Here is a 15,657-nt window from a genome sequence, read left to right on the forward strand (position 1 = left end):
GAACTCAAGTCAATGAGCCAGATGCATTTATTTTCACAAGTCATCTCTGACTACAGGACCAGGGTTGCTCCGGGACTTCAACGGGCCTCAGCTATGTCAGTTGTTTGTCATGATGACACAATTGTTATTCCCCAGTAATTTTCTTCTACAAGTGGAGAGACATCCAATGAGGACCAAACAGGATTAGACTCTATTGTTAAAAGTTTACTTTGGCTTTATTTTATAGTATCATCTCTATCATCATAAAGCAATCACGAAACACAAGATGTTTCACCAAGCACTACACAAGCGAACTACATAGATGTTGTACCTACCCACTAGAGCTTGTGATAGAAATGACAGAGCACTTAAACTATGCAAATATGACAAGTCCCTATAAACAACAGAGTCCAGAGGCTAAATCAGCAGGAAATAGAAAATGCAAGCATATACAGAAAACGGAGTGGTAGGGATGAACAATACTGGTAAATATTGTTACTATACACTTTTAAAAAATAGGGAATTTTGAAATCCAAGATAAGAAAAATTAAAAAAATTATACAGCTATGCTGCATTAGAAACATGACCAGCTAACACATAACCTCATTGTAATATAACCTTTTTGGCAACATTGGGTAACAAGCAGCTTCCAAAAACAATGCCGTTCCCATTTTTTATTTAAAAAAAGAAAGAATTGTAGCCAACAGTGCGGTTTTCTTTGAAAATGAACAGTCTTCATTTGTACCAAGGGAAATTACCAGAAAAGCTGTAGACACTCCCTCTCAGGAGATCTTTATAAATAGTATAACTTTTCACCTGTTTTGTGTGGCCATCTCAGAAAGCAGATAATAGGCAAGGAAATCCTTTCAAAATCCTCTTTTGTTGTCTCATTCTGGGTTATTCTTCAGTTATTCCACCTATTTGCCTTTGCCTCATCTTGCAGTCAACACCCTTGAGAAAGGACAGTTAAAAAGGAAGAAACAAACAGATGTCAGCATTCCTGAGAGAAAACTAGAATAGTTAATAAATATACAATCCTTTCTATACTCCAAGAGCTACTTAGCGCTGCTCTACCAGAGTTTGCAAATAGAAGAAAAATCTGTTGCAATCTTCTTGTCTAGACCAAATCCATAGCCAACAAAAACCCTTCCATATGCCAAGTTCTAAGCTGGACATTTTATATGAATGGCCTTATTCAATCTCACCACAACCCTGTGAAATAGGCATTTTATTATTCCCATTTTATACATGAGAAAACAGAGTCTTAGAAAGATTATCTTGCACAAACTAACAGAAGTAGGATCTGTTGGAGCTAAAACTAGTGTAATTAGTTTCGTATGGCAGCTGTAAAAAATTATAATAAACAAGTGACTTCAGATGACACCCATTTTTGCTTTGGCCCGGGAGTTCAAGACCAGCTTGGGAAACATAGGAAGATCTCATCTTTGCAAAAATTAAAAAATAGCCTCACATGGTGGCGCACACCTGTAGTACCAGCTACTCGGGAAGCTGAGGCAAAAGGGTTGCTTGAGCCCAGGAGGTCGAGGCTGCAGGTCCAGGTCAAAGCCATAACTGCACCACTGCACTCCAGCCTAAGCAACAAAGTGAGACCCCCCCATCTCAAAATAAATAAATGCATAAAGAAATAACACAGTCTTTTTCTGTTACAATTCTGGAGGCCAGACTGCCAAAGTCAGGTACAGTGGGCTAAAATCAAAGAACCAGTAGAGCTCTTTCTGGTGGCTCTGGAGGAAAATCTGTTTCCTTACCTGTGCCAGGAGGGATGCAGTCCTCATTCCTTGGCTCGTGGCCTGGCATCACATCCCCTTTCCTCTTCCTGTTCTTTCGTCACATCCCCTTCTCTTCTTTATCAAATATTCCTCTCCCTCCCTCTTATAAGGATATTTGTGATGACATGTGGGACTTACCTAGATAATCTAAGACAATCTCTCCATCTCAAAATCCTTAATTACATCCACAAAACCCCTGTTACCATATAAGGCAGCATTCGTAGGTTCCCAGAATTAGGACCTGGATGTCTTTGGAAGCTGTTATTCTGCCTACCACAATTAGCATTCCAACTATCTCCCATTCTTTCAAGTAGTATACGATCTTCTTTCTACATGAGTAATTCCTAACAAGTTGAACGACTGATTGTCAGCAAGTAGGTGGGTATATCATCTAAATTAAAGAGGTAAAAGTAAGTCATTTGTATGGTTGGTAGCACAGTATTGGCAAGAGTCCTGGACTTGCAGTCAGAAAATGGAGTTTACTTTAATTAACTGGATATGCAAGCTTGAACCAAACACTACATTTCTAGGTATCAAGAATAATAAAGAGGTGCCAATTCTGATCAATAGAAGTAGAGAAGGATTCCACAAATCTCTTCAAGCTTCATGGGAAATGTTGGACCCAATTTTCAGTGTCTGCCCTACTTAATCTCCAGCCTTTTTTGTTTTTGTTTTTATTTTGTTTTGTTTTGTTTAGAGTTGGGAGTCTCCCTATGTTGCCCAGGCTGGTCTCAAACTCTTGACCTCAAACAGTCCTTCTACCTCGGCCTCCCAAAGTGCTGGGATTACAGGTATGAGCCACCACGCCCAGCCTCTAGTCTTTTTTAACTCTGATTTTATGTGATTCAAGCTAGGATTGCCACCATCTGCATGCTTAACTGGGGCTGGAAAATCCACTTCCAAGATGGCTTCCCCACATGGCTATTGGTAAGAGGCCTCACTTTCTTGTAACTCAGAGGAATCCACAGGCCGCTTGAGTGTCCTTACAACATGGTGATTGGCTTCCCCCAGAGCAAATAATTCAGTAGAGAAAGCAAGGCAGAAGCCACAAAATGTTTTATGACTTAGCCTTGGAAATGACATACCATGCCATCACTTCTGTACTCCATTGGTCATACACATTTATCCTCATACAGTGCGAGAGGGAGCTGCATCAGATCATGGATACCTGGAGACAGAGTTAAGGTCATGCTAGAGGCTGATTGCCACAATAACCCATGTGGATTAATGCTTCCTAACAGCACTTCCACTTTGGTGTATATCTGGAGACCTCATCAGTGTTGGGGAGAAAAGGTATTCTTTTCCTCACCTATGAGTGGGTTCATGGCCAAGATCACTATAACAAAAGACAGATTTAAAGCATATGAATTTATCTAGTGTTAAGTTTCATGAGACACAGGAAATTTCAGAGATGAAGACCCAAAGAAACAGGGAAATCTGTGTGTTTTTATGGTTAGTCATGCAGAAGTATCATTGGAAGACAAGTAGGTACGACCCAATGGTAATAAACAGGGGAATTTAGCAAGGCCAGTTGGTTCAGATTCTTTGATATGTTTCTGTGTCTTCATTCATTTCTTCTGGGCCTAGGGAGAATGCCTCTGGAATGAGGGTCTTACAACCTACTGTAGATGTAGGTCAGAGAATTCTTTTATGGAAGGTTTCAGGGGAGAATGTCCAGAGAATGTTAAAGAGACTTTTCCACTTCTGCTATTTTCTCAAATGTCAAGGTGCCATATTTTGGGGTAGTGTATCCTGAACCCTACCACAGCCCATAATTCATTATACTTTGTGGCTTTCAAGAAGAAGGCTAGCATCATAAAACTTGCATTTTTAAGAAGACAGCTCTGCCAGCAGAGCAGAGCAGAGCAGTGGGGTAGTATGGATCCCTACTGCCTCTCAGATGCCCAAGACTCTCATGCAAACTGCTAGCCTGGCCTTCTAGCCCCACATGTGTCCCCAGCCTGTTTTATACATGTTTTCCATCTCTAGCTACTATGACATTCTTATTATTCCCAGGACATGCCTGGTTCTCTTCAGACCATGCCTTAAATATCCTTCTCTGCTTAAAATGCCACATTTTCTACAAAGTCTCCTCCAAGTCCTGAGATGCAGCAAGTAGCTATTTCTAGTGTCTCCAAAGCACTATGTTCATCTCTCTGTCATAGTATTCATCATGCTTTTCCTTCAATAATTAGGTTATGTTTCATTCCCCCAAACATTCTCCACATCCCTTGATGGCAGGGACCAAGGCTTTGCCCTATGGCCAGAATATCAGAGTACATGACAGATTTTTTTTTTTAATTAATGAATAGACTTCTTCCAATAAGTTATCTTTCTAATACACTTAGTGAACACCAGCTAAGTAACAGGCACTCTGCTCGATCCCAAGTTACACACTAGTGATCAGTATGGTCAGGTCCCTGCTTCCAGGATGCATAGAGAGTATCCTTACATGGTACTTCACCAATGACAATATCCTTGTTCCCTCTCTTTCTCACTGTATTTTCTATTTCCCTATCACCTTTCTGTCTGTTTCCAACTGTCCTTTTTCCTCTGATGCTTCCCTAAGCATGACATTGCACACATGGGCATTGCTTAGATTGCTTAGGGTCTCTAATGAAGAGATAAATATCATGGCCAACAAGTTATCCCAGGTCCAGGTTTAGATGACGAACTGCATGTTGCCTGCAATGGGTACATGAAAATCTATTCCCATTTCCTAGATATCACTTAGAGAAAAATGAAGGAAGAAATAGGTCCTCCCATGGCTGCATGACTTGAAATTTTTATCTTTTCTTATCTTCACTGTCCCAAGTGAGTCAAATGTTCAAAGTTGTTATTGTTTTTTAAAATGTTCATTAAAGTAGTAGTGTTAGTGAAGATGATATAACTACCTAGAAGATATATGCTCCATCACTGCAGGAAATTTGGTCTCTTTTTACCTTGATAGACTCACAGCTCCTAGAATATTGCTAGCACACAACAATGCTCATTGGACATTTTAAAACGTATTCCTTGATGCTATAATTTCTTCTCCATTCATGCTAAGTTTAAAGATGACCTGAACTCTTTTCCATTAAAAATGGCTTATAGGGCTCAGTCAGGTCACTAAGCCTAAGTCTTGGTTGTCTTTTGCATGAAACAGGACCTCATTAGTATCTCCCTCTCATGGGAATATTTCATTTCGAGTATAAGAAAAAATGCATGCAAAGAATGTAGTCTAATGTCTTCCTAGACTACAAACTGAAGAAATGCTTTGAGGCTGAATCCAGGGTCTATCTAATAATCTTTTATTCTCTGAAACATCGTTTAAAAAAATGCTTATCTCTGGTCATCCGTTATACACTGAGTAGACTGGCTTTCTTTAAAGTTAGGTTCTTGATAGCTTTTTGAAACACATGATATATCAAATCAAAACTTATTAAGCATTTATAATGTACCGGTTATTATGTTAGGTACTAGAAATACAAAGAAAAACCAAGATATACTCCTTTACCTGAAGAACTTTACTATCTCTTAAGGAAAATAGACAATATATTGGAATATTACAGAACAAAACGTGAGGTGTGCTAAGATTGAGACAGACAAAAGGATCATTTAGTGGGAGCAGCTGACTCAGCCTGGGAAAGAAGGAGCTTAGGGGAGGTTTTCCAGAGGATGTTAGTTACAAAGAAGTGGGGGTTAAAGGTGTTGCTCTGAGTGGAAGGAACAGGCTGAACAAAAGAACAAGGAGCAGAAATGACATGGACAATTAAGAGCATGCAGGTGACACATTTTTGACTGGGGCATATAATGAAATACAAAATTATGTCAAGAACTAAAGTTGTGCGATTGTGAGCACGAGTCAGGCCTGCATGAGAGGGCTTTGTATGTCACACTGTCAGTTTTGAGAGGGCTTTGTATGTCACACTGTCAGTTTTGGACTGTGTCTTTATGGCCAATGGAAAACACAAGAGTGATTTTAAGCAAGAGGGTAACATCACCAGCTTTGCACTGTAGAAAGATCACTGTGGTGAAAGTGTAAGGTTTTTACCTTACATTTTCAGGAAGGAGGCTAGCAGGGGTTCACAGCCTTTGGTATGCATAGCAATTACCTACAATTCTTTTTCACTAGGTCTGATTGGGTTCAAACATAGGGGATTTGGATGCAGAAAATCTGTTATTTATACTTTGAGAAACAGGAAGAATTAAAAACAAAAATAAACAGCAACAACAACAAAAAACTATAGCAGTAATCTGGGAGTTGAGTTACGAGGGTGTCCACCAAGGCAATGGTAGTGAAATTGAAGAAAGTAGTTGAACTTGAAAAATATTAACAAGAACTTGGGGATTAACTAGATGTGAAAAAGAAAAAGAGGGGAGACAGAGGCCTGGGCAACTGGCTGGACTTTCCATGAGATGAGAAATCATTGGAAAATAGCAGGGCTGGAAAGAAAGCTGATGATTTCTTTCTTCATATATTGAAGAGGAGATACTTTGAAATATCCCTTTGGAGTTTTCCTGTGTTGAAGTTTGAGATGTCCAGTAAACATCACCCCTCTTTCCTACCTGAGTTTGGGACTAATTAAGAAGAATCTAGCAGTTGGAAAAGCTATCACCTTTGTTACCCTAAAAGCTAGATCTGAAGACGTGACTTGGGTACTACAGTCCAGAATTGGGCAGATCTACGCACCTAATCACAAAGGACAGAGCAGGTTGTGTGCTTCCTGCAGACAACTGGATTCCAAAAACAAGACGCTGCTCTGGGAAGGTCTAGTTCCTTTCTCTAAACACTCCAAGCAGAAAGATCATCTCTTCACCCTAGAAAAGTAGTGTGTAAAGGAGATGAGAAAGGCCGGAAGTCTTGCTCTAATGGAAGATCCCTTCACAGTGGAGACACCTCAGAAGTAAGGAAAAAGAGTATTCAGTAGGGACTTAGAGGGACGTGCATGGGGGCACAAGAGGGCATTCTATGTGAATAGCACTACTAGGAGCTATGTAAGGGCGGCCTCGATTTGTTTGTTTTTTTTTTAAGGCGTATAATGAGAAGCAACAAGAACAGGTATATATTCATTTCCTGTTGCTGCCATAACAAATTACCTCAAACTTAGGGTTTAAACAATACAAATAAATCATCTTACAGTTCTGAAGGCCCTAAGTTCAATGCACTCTCACTGGGTGAAAATCAAGGTGTCAGCAGAACATGTTCCTTTCTGGAGACTCTGGAACAGAATCTTGCCTCTCCCAGCTACCTTCTATGGCTACCTAGATCCTTGCATTCTATGGCACTCGGTCTCTTCCGTCATCTTCAAAACCAGCAATGGACAGCTGAGTTCTGTTCACATGGAACTACTCTGACCTCTTTGGTCTTCCTTTTCTACTTTTAAGCACCCTTGTGATTACACTGGCTTACCCAAATAATCCAAGATAATGTTTCCATTTTAAAGTCAACTGATTAGCAACTTGAATTCCCCTTCCCATGTAACCTAACACATTCTCAGTTTCCAGAGATTAGGACATGTCTGGGGGCCTAGGGAGGACTGGAGAAGGGAGGCATTGTTCTGCTTACCACAAAGCACTTTTCCAAGACATGAGAAGCACCAGCTTTTATAGGTGCTCGAGGAGCAGTATTTGGATGTACTTTGCGGTGAAGAAAATAATTGGGCTATGAGAAGAAATGTCACTAAAAGTACTATTGCCTGACTCATAAGTTACCTCAGGAGCAGGAAACTCAACAGAAATCACTTAAAGTCACAGACACACTGATGTAGCTTTGCAAACTGTGAAAGGGGAAAACCCATCATTTCTTTTTTGATAAAATGACATGCCCCAAGGGTGAGCTAGATTTGCTTTGACAAGGAAGTAAACAAGGAGCAAGTGAAAGGAAATGAAAAACATATAAAACCAAACTCTCATCTTTCAGCTGTTGATGCTGCCTATTGTCAGCTGCAGTGGAGTGTGGAATGGATTTGAAACTCTCACTCATACCATTAGGTGTGTACCTGATTCAGCTCTAGGTCTCCAGCCTCGTAAAGGTTCTTCTGTAAAAGGAAAGAAATAATTCTGCCTTTAGTTTGTTTCTGTATAGTGTTAGTAAAAAAGTCATGTTCTGCTCCATTAAGGTGGCTCTTTTTAGCTTGGTAAAACCTTCTACTTCAAAACGTTTGCTTACACTCTCATTCTTGACTTTAAATCATGTAAACTGCATGAACTTCGTGCATGTAATTACAGATAGGGCACAACTTCCAGCCTCCCAACCTCCACTATATGAGAAGGTCCACAAATCCTATCCCCCAGAAAGCAAATAAAAAGCTGAACAAAAGAATGAAAATAAACACACAAAAAAACTGTACACCAATGTTTCTCATGAACACAGATACGAAAAGTCTTTAACAAAACATGAACAAACTGAATCTAGAATCATATAATTGATTTTCAATATTAAACTCAACTTACGTTTCCTAGGATGCATTTGGTCATAATATACAATTCAACTAATGTAACATACCATATCAGTAGAATAAAGGACAAAAATCACATTATCTCAATAGATGCACAAAAGAATATTTGGGGGAAAAAAACACCTTAAATCTGTAACCTTCTTGTGTTATAAAATGAATATTTGTATCTCTCCAAATTTCGTATATTGAACTCTAATCCCTAACATGAAGGATTTGAATGAGGAGTCTTTAGGGGGTGATTAGATTGTAAAGGGGGAGCCCTCATACATGGAATTATAGTAGTTCCCTATTATCTATGGTTTAGCTTTACACAGTTTCAGTTACCTGCAGTACAACACAATCAGATATTTTTTGAGAGAGACGTCATATTCACCTTATTTTTATTAAAGTGTATTGCTATTTTATTATTAGTTATTGTTGTTAATCTCTTATTGTGCCTAATGAAAGATGAAACTTTATTGTAGGTATGTGTGTATAGGAAAATATATAGTATATATAAGGTTCGGTACTATCTATGGTTTTAGGCATCCACTAGGGGTCTTGGAACATATTCCCTGTAGATAAGCAGGGACTACCGCAGTGCACTTCCCAAACAGACCTCAGAGACTCCCTTGGCCCTCCCACCATGTGAGGTCACAGTGAAAAGGCCATGGTCTCTGAAACAGAAAGCAGGCCCTCACCAGACATAAAATCTCTGGCACCTTAATCTTTGATTTTATAGCTTCCAGAGCTGTCAGAAATACATTTCTGTTGTTGATAAGCAACTCAATCAATAGTATTTTGTCATACCAGCCAAAATGAATTAAGGTATCTCACATAATATGCAAAAACTAACTCAAAACTGATCACAAACCTAAATGAAACAGGTAAACTAGAAAGCTTCCAGTAGAAAATATAGAAGAAAAATCTTCATGCCTTTCCTTTACTCATAGAGTTCTTAGTCACCATAATCATGATCCACAGAAGAAAAAAACTAACAAATTGGACTTCATCAAAACTTAAAACGTTTATACCTCATCAAAATTAAAGACACTTGTACTTCATTTTTTAAAATAAAAAAGGAAAGCCAAAAAGTAGAAGAAAATATTTGCAAATCATATATTTGATAATGGACTTATACCAGGCAACACAGCAAGACCTCATCTCTATTTAAAAAATAAATAAGGCCCGCATGGTGGCACATGTCTGTAATCCTGGTACTTTGGGAGGCCAAGGCAGTTGGATCACTTGGGGTCAGGGATTGGAGACCAGTCTGGCCAATATGGCGAAACCCCGTCTCTACTAAAATTACAAAAATTAGCCGGGTGTGGTGGCACATATCTGTACTCTTAGTTAGTCAGGAGGCTGAGACATGCGAATTGCTTGAACCTGAGAGGCAGAGGTTGGAGTGAGCCAAGACCGTGCCATTGCACTCCACCCTGGGCAACAGAGTGAGACAGTCTCAAAGAAAAAAATTAAAAAAAACTTCTCCCACTCTGTAGGTTTCCTGTTCACTCTGATGACAGTTTCTTTTGTTGTGCAGAAAGCTCTTTAGTTTAATTAGATCCCATTTGTCAATTTTTGCTTTTGTTGCAATTACTTTTGGTGATTTCATCATGAAATCCTTGGCCATGCCTATGCCCTGAGTGGTATTGCCTAGATTTTTTTCATAGGGTTCTTTTTGTTGTTGTTGTTGTTTTCATTTTTTTGAGACAAGGTCTCACCCGGTTGGCAGACTGGAGTGCAGTGGCAAGATCTCGGCTCACCGTAATTTCCCCCACCTCAGCTCAAGCAATTCTCCTGTCTCAGCCTCCCAAGTAGCTGGGATTGCAGGTGTGTACCACCACATCAGGCAAATTTTTGTATTTTTAGTAGAGACAAGTTTTTGCCATGTTGGCCAGGGTAGTCTCAAACTCGTGACCTCAAGTGATTGGCCTGCCTTGGCCTCCCATAGTGCCGGGATTGCAGGTGTGAGCTACCATGCCCAGCCTTCTTCTAGGATTTTTATAGTTTTGGGTTTTATATTTAAGTCTTTAATCCATCTTGAGTTAATTTTTGTATAAGATGTAAGGAAGGGGTCCAGTTTCAATTTTCTGCATATGACTAGTCAGTTCTCCCAGTACCATTTATTAAACAGGGAATCCTTTTCCCATTGTTTGTTTTTGTCAGGTTTGTTGAAAATCAGATGGTTGTAGATGTGCAGTCTTATTTCTGAGTTCTCTATTCTGTTTATTGGTCTATGTCTCTGTTTTTGTGCCAGTACCATGCTGTTTCGGTTATTGTAGCCTTGTGGTATAGTTTGAAGTCTGGCAGTGTGATGCCTTCAGCTTCTTTCTTTTTGCTTAGGATTGTCTTGACTATATGAGTCCTTTTTTGGTACCATATGAACTTTAAAATAGTTTCTTCTGAATCTGTGAAAAATGTCAATGGTAGTTTAATGGGAATAGCATTGAGTTTATAAATTACTTTGGGCAGTATGGCTATTTTCACGATATTGATTCTTCTTTTCCATGAGCATGGAATGTTTGTCTGACAAAAGTCTGATATCCAGAATCTACAAGGAACTTAAACAAATTTACAAAAAAAAAAAAAAAAAAGCCATTAAAAAGTGGGCAAAGGACATAAACAGATACTGCTCAAAAGAAGACATGCATGCAGCCAACAAATGTGAAAAATTGCTCAACATCACTAATTAGAGAAATGCAAATCAAAACCACAATGAGACACCATCTCATGCCAGTCAGAAAGGCAATTATTAAAAAGTCAAAAAATAACAGATGCGGCAAGGTTGCAGGGAAATAGGAATGCTTTTACACTGTTGGTATGAATATAAATTAGTTCAACCAATGTGGAAGATGATGTGGCAATTCCTCAAAGATCTAGAACCAGAAATACTATTCGATCCAATCCCATTACTGGGTATACACCCAAAGGAGTATGCATTATTCTATTACAAAGATACATGCACTTGCTTGTTCAGTGCAGCGCTATTCACAATAGCAAACACATGGAATCAACCCAAATGCCTATCAACTATAGACTGGATAAAGAAAATGTGGTACAGGCTGGGTGCCGTGTCTCGTGCCTGTAATTCCAACACTTTGAAAGGCCAACATGGGTGAATCACCTGAGGTCAGGAGTTCAAGGCCAGCCTGATCAACATGGTGAAAACCTGTCTCTAGTAAAAATATAAAAGTTAGCCAGATGCAGTAGCGCTTGCCAGTAATTTCAGCTACTCAGGGGGCTGAGGTAGGAGAATCACTTGAAACTGGGAGGCGGAGGTTGCAGTGAGCCAAGATCATGCCATTGCACTCCAGCCTGGATGACAGAGTGAGACTCCATCTCAAAAAGAAAGAAAGAAAGAAAGAAAGAACATGTGGTACATATACACCATGAAATATTATGCAGCCATAAAAAGGAACGAGATCATGTCCTTTCCAGGGACATGGATGGAGCTGGAAGCTGTTATCCTCAGCAAATTAATGCAGGAACAAAAAACTAAACACCACATGTTCTCACTTGTAAGCAGGAGCAGAACAATGAGAACACATGGACACAGGGAGGGAAACAACACACATGGGGGCCTGGTGGGGGGTAGGGTCAGGGGAGGGAAAGTATCAGGAAATAGCTAATGCATACTAGGCTTAATACCTAGATGATGACTTGACAGGTGCAGCAAAACGCCATGGCACACATCTACCTATGTAATGAACCTGCACATCCTGAACATGTAACCTGGAACTTAAAATACAAATGAAAATTAATTATAAAACAAATAAAACTTAAAAAATTTAAATGAAAACTTACCATACAACATAGCAATGCCTAGGAATATATGCAAGAAAAATAAAAACCTGTCACAAAGACATGTAGGTAAATATTCACAGCAGCATTATTCGTAATAACTGAAACTGGAAGGAATTCAAATGTCCATCAATTGGGAAATGGATTTTTTTAAGTGGTATATCCATACAAGGGAAGATTATTCAGCAATAAAAAGGATAGCACTACCATACATGCTACAATGTAAATTAACCTCAAAGAAGAAGTCAGGTGCAAAAAGCATTATTACTCTGTAATTCATTTATATAAAATGTTCAGAAAAAGCAAATTTATAAAAAGAAAACAAATCAGTATTAGCGTAGAGCTGGATGTGGAAGCAGTGATTAACTATAAATGAGTACAAGAAAACCTTTAGGGGTAATGGAGATGTCCTAAAACTGGAATGTGATAATGACAGCTCTACTATAGAAATCTATTACAAATTATTGAATTGGATACTTGTAACAGGTGGACTTTATGATATTCAAATTATACCTCCATAAAGCTGTTAACAACAAGAAAACTACATTACATTAGAAGGTATCTGGTCATAAACCACTTGATAAGCAAGGAGTCTACTGATTGTAAAGACATCCTCAGAATTTGAAAATTCTGGCCTAATTTTTAGTTTCTTTTAATTTAGTCCCAATCAAGGCAATGGAGAGTTAACTTACTTAGTTTCCCCTATTATGAACCCATCTTAAATGCGGAAGCAAAGAAAAAGAGTGAGTCAGCTCTCACATGACCCAAACTTGTTGGTTCATCTCTAAAAGTGAGTCATGAAGGCAACTTTTTCCTTGCCTATGAACATGTTTGAGGAAAAACTATGTGCTTGGTTTAGCATCATTGACCACAATAATTATAGTGCATGAGAATTTATGTTGTATTTATAAGACTGCTAGATTGGTGGTGGGGGTTAAGGGGACTCAATGCCTGAGGTCTAGTCTTTAATCCACAAAAAAAATGATGCACTTTTTTTTTAATGGTCTAAACTGACAATTATGGGTTGTAGAAGTATTTGTGCTTGTTCAGATGTTCCATAACCAAGACTTTGAAGATGTACATTTTCCAAGTAAATCCAGTACTGAGGAAGAGTGTTAAATTGTCATACTGGAGAGCTGTTTCTATTTTAATGAGTCACATCTCTAGCAAAGACAGGCCCTTCTTTTAAGACAGACCAAGCCTGCTCAGAAATTAAGAAAGAAGGTATGGTTCAGGTTCTTGGAGGGGGAAAAACATTTTCACTTACGATTTGAAATCACGAAATTATTGATGGTCACAGAGCAACTGTTAAACTACATATTGGTCACCAATTTGATTTCAAACCAATGGTAATAGCACAAAATTTCCCATAGGCTCACACAGAGCAGCAGAGCAATCACATCTCTTCAGCAGTTACTACTTAAGCTGTTAATTTTGCCATTTTGTTAAAAATCAGTAAGGCATCAAAGCCAGTATTTCAACCCAAATTGGGGCACAGGATCAGATACATAAAACTACTTATGCTTCTGGGCATCATGTATACAGTATCAAGGCTAAAAAGAACAGCTTTTAAGTCTGATATTCTACAGTCATTTTGAGACAACATCTTCCCAATTTTTATTTCATATATTATTATCGTGGAAGCAGGTAGTCCTTTCATATAACTTCCCATATGCCTAAACTTTTATATTATTTCTGTTCCTCAAAGTGAGCAAAAACCATAAAGAATAGAGGAGTATTTAATCACACATTTAGATCACCTAGTAGCTGCGGTAATGTTAGAAAAGATAATTTTGCTGTCTTAATTAGTGGTGAGAAGAGCCATAAGAGGATGGAAGTTTCTCATTTCTGGTCCTTTTCCTCCAATTCAGAACCACAACTGAGCAACTAAAGAAGCTTCGCTCCAATTTTATATGGCAAAACTCCAAACCCATGCAAAGTTTGTCTGAATTTAAGTTCAGCTACTATTCTCATCCTGTCTGCAATCAAGTGAAGTCAGTTTCTATTGGCACCCAGAGGCTTAGACCTACACAGAGCCCAGAACCAGTCACCACCCAGGCAGAACGTGGATCAGAGGCCCGAAGTTGAGCCAAGCTTTGCTTCATGAGGCTGAAACCATGGCACCATCACCTACACGTCCATCAGGCCTAGGTACATGGTGCCTACACCATCCTCTGGGAATTTCTCTTCTGTCAACCCAGAGTTCGTCATCTTGGATCTTTTCCTCCCAATGCTTTAGAACTCTGCTAACAACAGACCTTTTGCATGCTTTCCCGATGTGTTTGGACCTGTAACCTTTTCTGATCTTTCAGAATCCTTCCTATACGATTTATTTCTGAGACTCCTTATGCCTGGCCTTTTTGCCGGTGACTCCATACTCCGTGGCTGTGCCATGGTAAAAGAGGAATCACTGTCACTGCAACAAGGACTTTAGTTCGATTGCACCATGGCTCCCTATAGAGCCAGCAGTAATTTGGCACCATGAGGCTTTCATTTAAATTCATATCCCATGATTTCAACTTAGAAAACATTTGCTGATTTCTCCTTTCTGGTCCTTTTCCTCCAATCCAGAACCATGGGCTGATTCATATCCCATGATTTCAATTTAGAAAACATCTCCTCTATGCTAGATGCTCTGTGAAAATGACTACCTGCACTTAGCCCTCAGATTCACAACCACTTCCCTCCCCAAGATTTTTTGCTTTTAAATTAGACACGAGGAAGATTTAGTAATAAGGGAAACAGCTGACCCTGAATGTCTCACCCTCTGAAGCATGAACCCAAGGTTTTCTCTGACTTATGAATCATGTTTAAGATGACAATACCCTTTGAAGTTATTTTTCTTGAAGTATTAGTAAGAGGCATGTCCTCGCCTCCTCAGAGGGGTTTTGTGTAAATTAATGCTGCTTCTGGAATACATCAAAGGAAGTACAAATGCACAAATCATATCAGAGTCTCTCTCCAAGGTGTTTACTTCCCAAGCATCTAGACCAGTACTGTCCAACAGAAACAGAATGTGAGCTACATATGTAATGTTTAATTTTTTAGTAGCACCATTTAACATGGTACAATGAAACAGGTAAAATGAATTTCAGTGGCACATTTAATTTAACCAATTACGTTCAAAATTTTATCATTTCAATGAAGTCTTTGAAATCCCTTGTGTATTTTATGCTTACAGTACATCTCAGTTCAGCCAAGTCACATCTCAAGTGCCCCATAGTCACTTGGGTCTAGTGGCTACCACATTGGACAGCGCAGTCTGTGTTCAGTTAGTGAAAGCCACCCAAAACTAAGCTATAGACTTAGAATAATTCTTTCGAATTGTTAAACTTTTGTAATTGACTAAACACGGTCCAGTAGCCATGCTATTAGATCTTGTTTAGAGGCAAGCAAACTGTTGACCCGAAATAATGTTTTTGAATCATCAAAGCTTACAGAATTGTATAATTGATGAATTTGAGTCAATGACTTGCTTAGATTTTGCCCAAATGTGAAAGATTTTCCATTACAAAAAAAAAAAGTAGCTGTGAGAATTTAAGATGCCACACTTAATTGGGTAAGGATTTGATATTGGGCTATTTCACTTTATGAACAGAGCTCTCTCAAATCCACCAAAGTGACTTATGATGAGAATCTCTGTACCAACAGCAGAAAACAAGCTA

This window comes from Trachypithecus francoisi, unplaced genomic scaffold, assembly GCF_009764315.1.
Source record: "Trachypithecus francoisi isolate TF-2019V2 unplaced genomic scaffold, Tfra_2.0 Lachesis_group15, whole genome shotgun sequence".
Classification (NCBI taxonomy): domain Eukaryota; kingdom Metazoa; phylum Chordata; class Mammalia; order Primates; family Cercopithecidae; genus Trachypithecus; species Trachypithecus francoisi.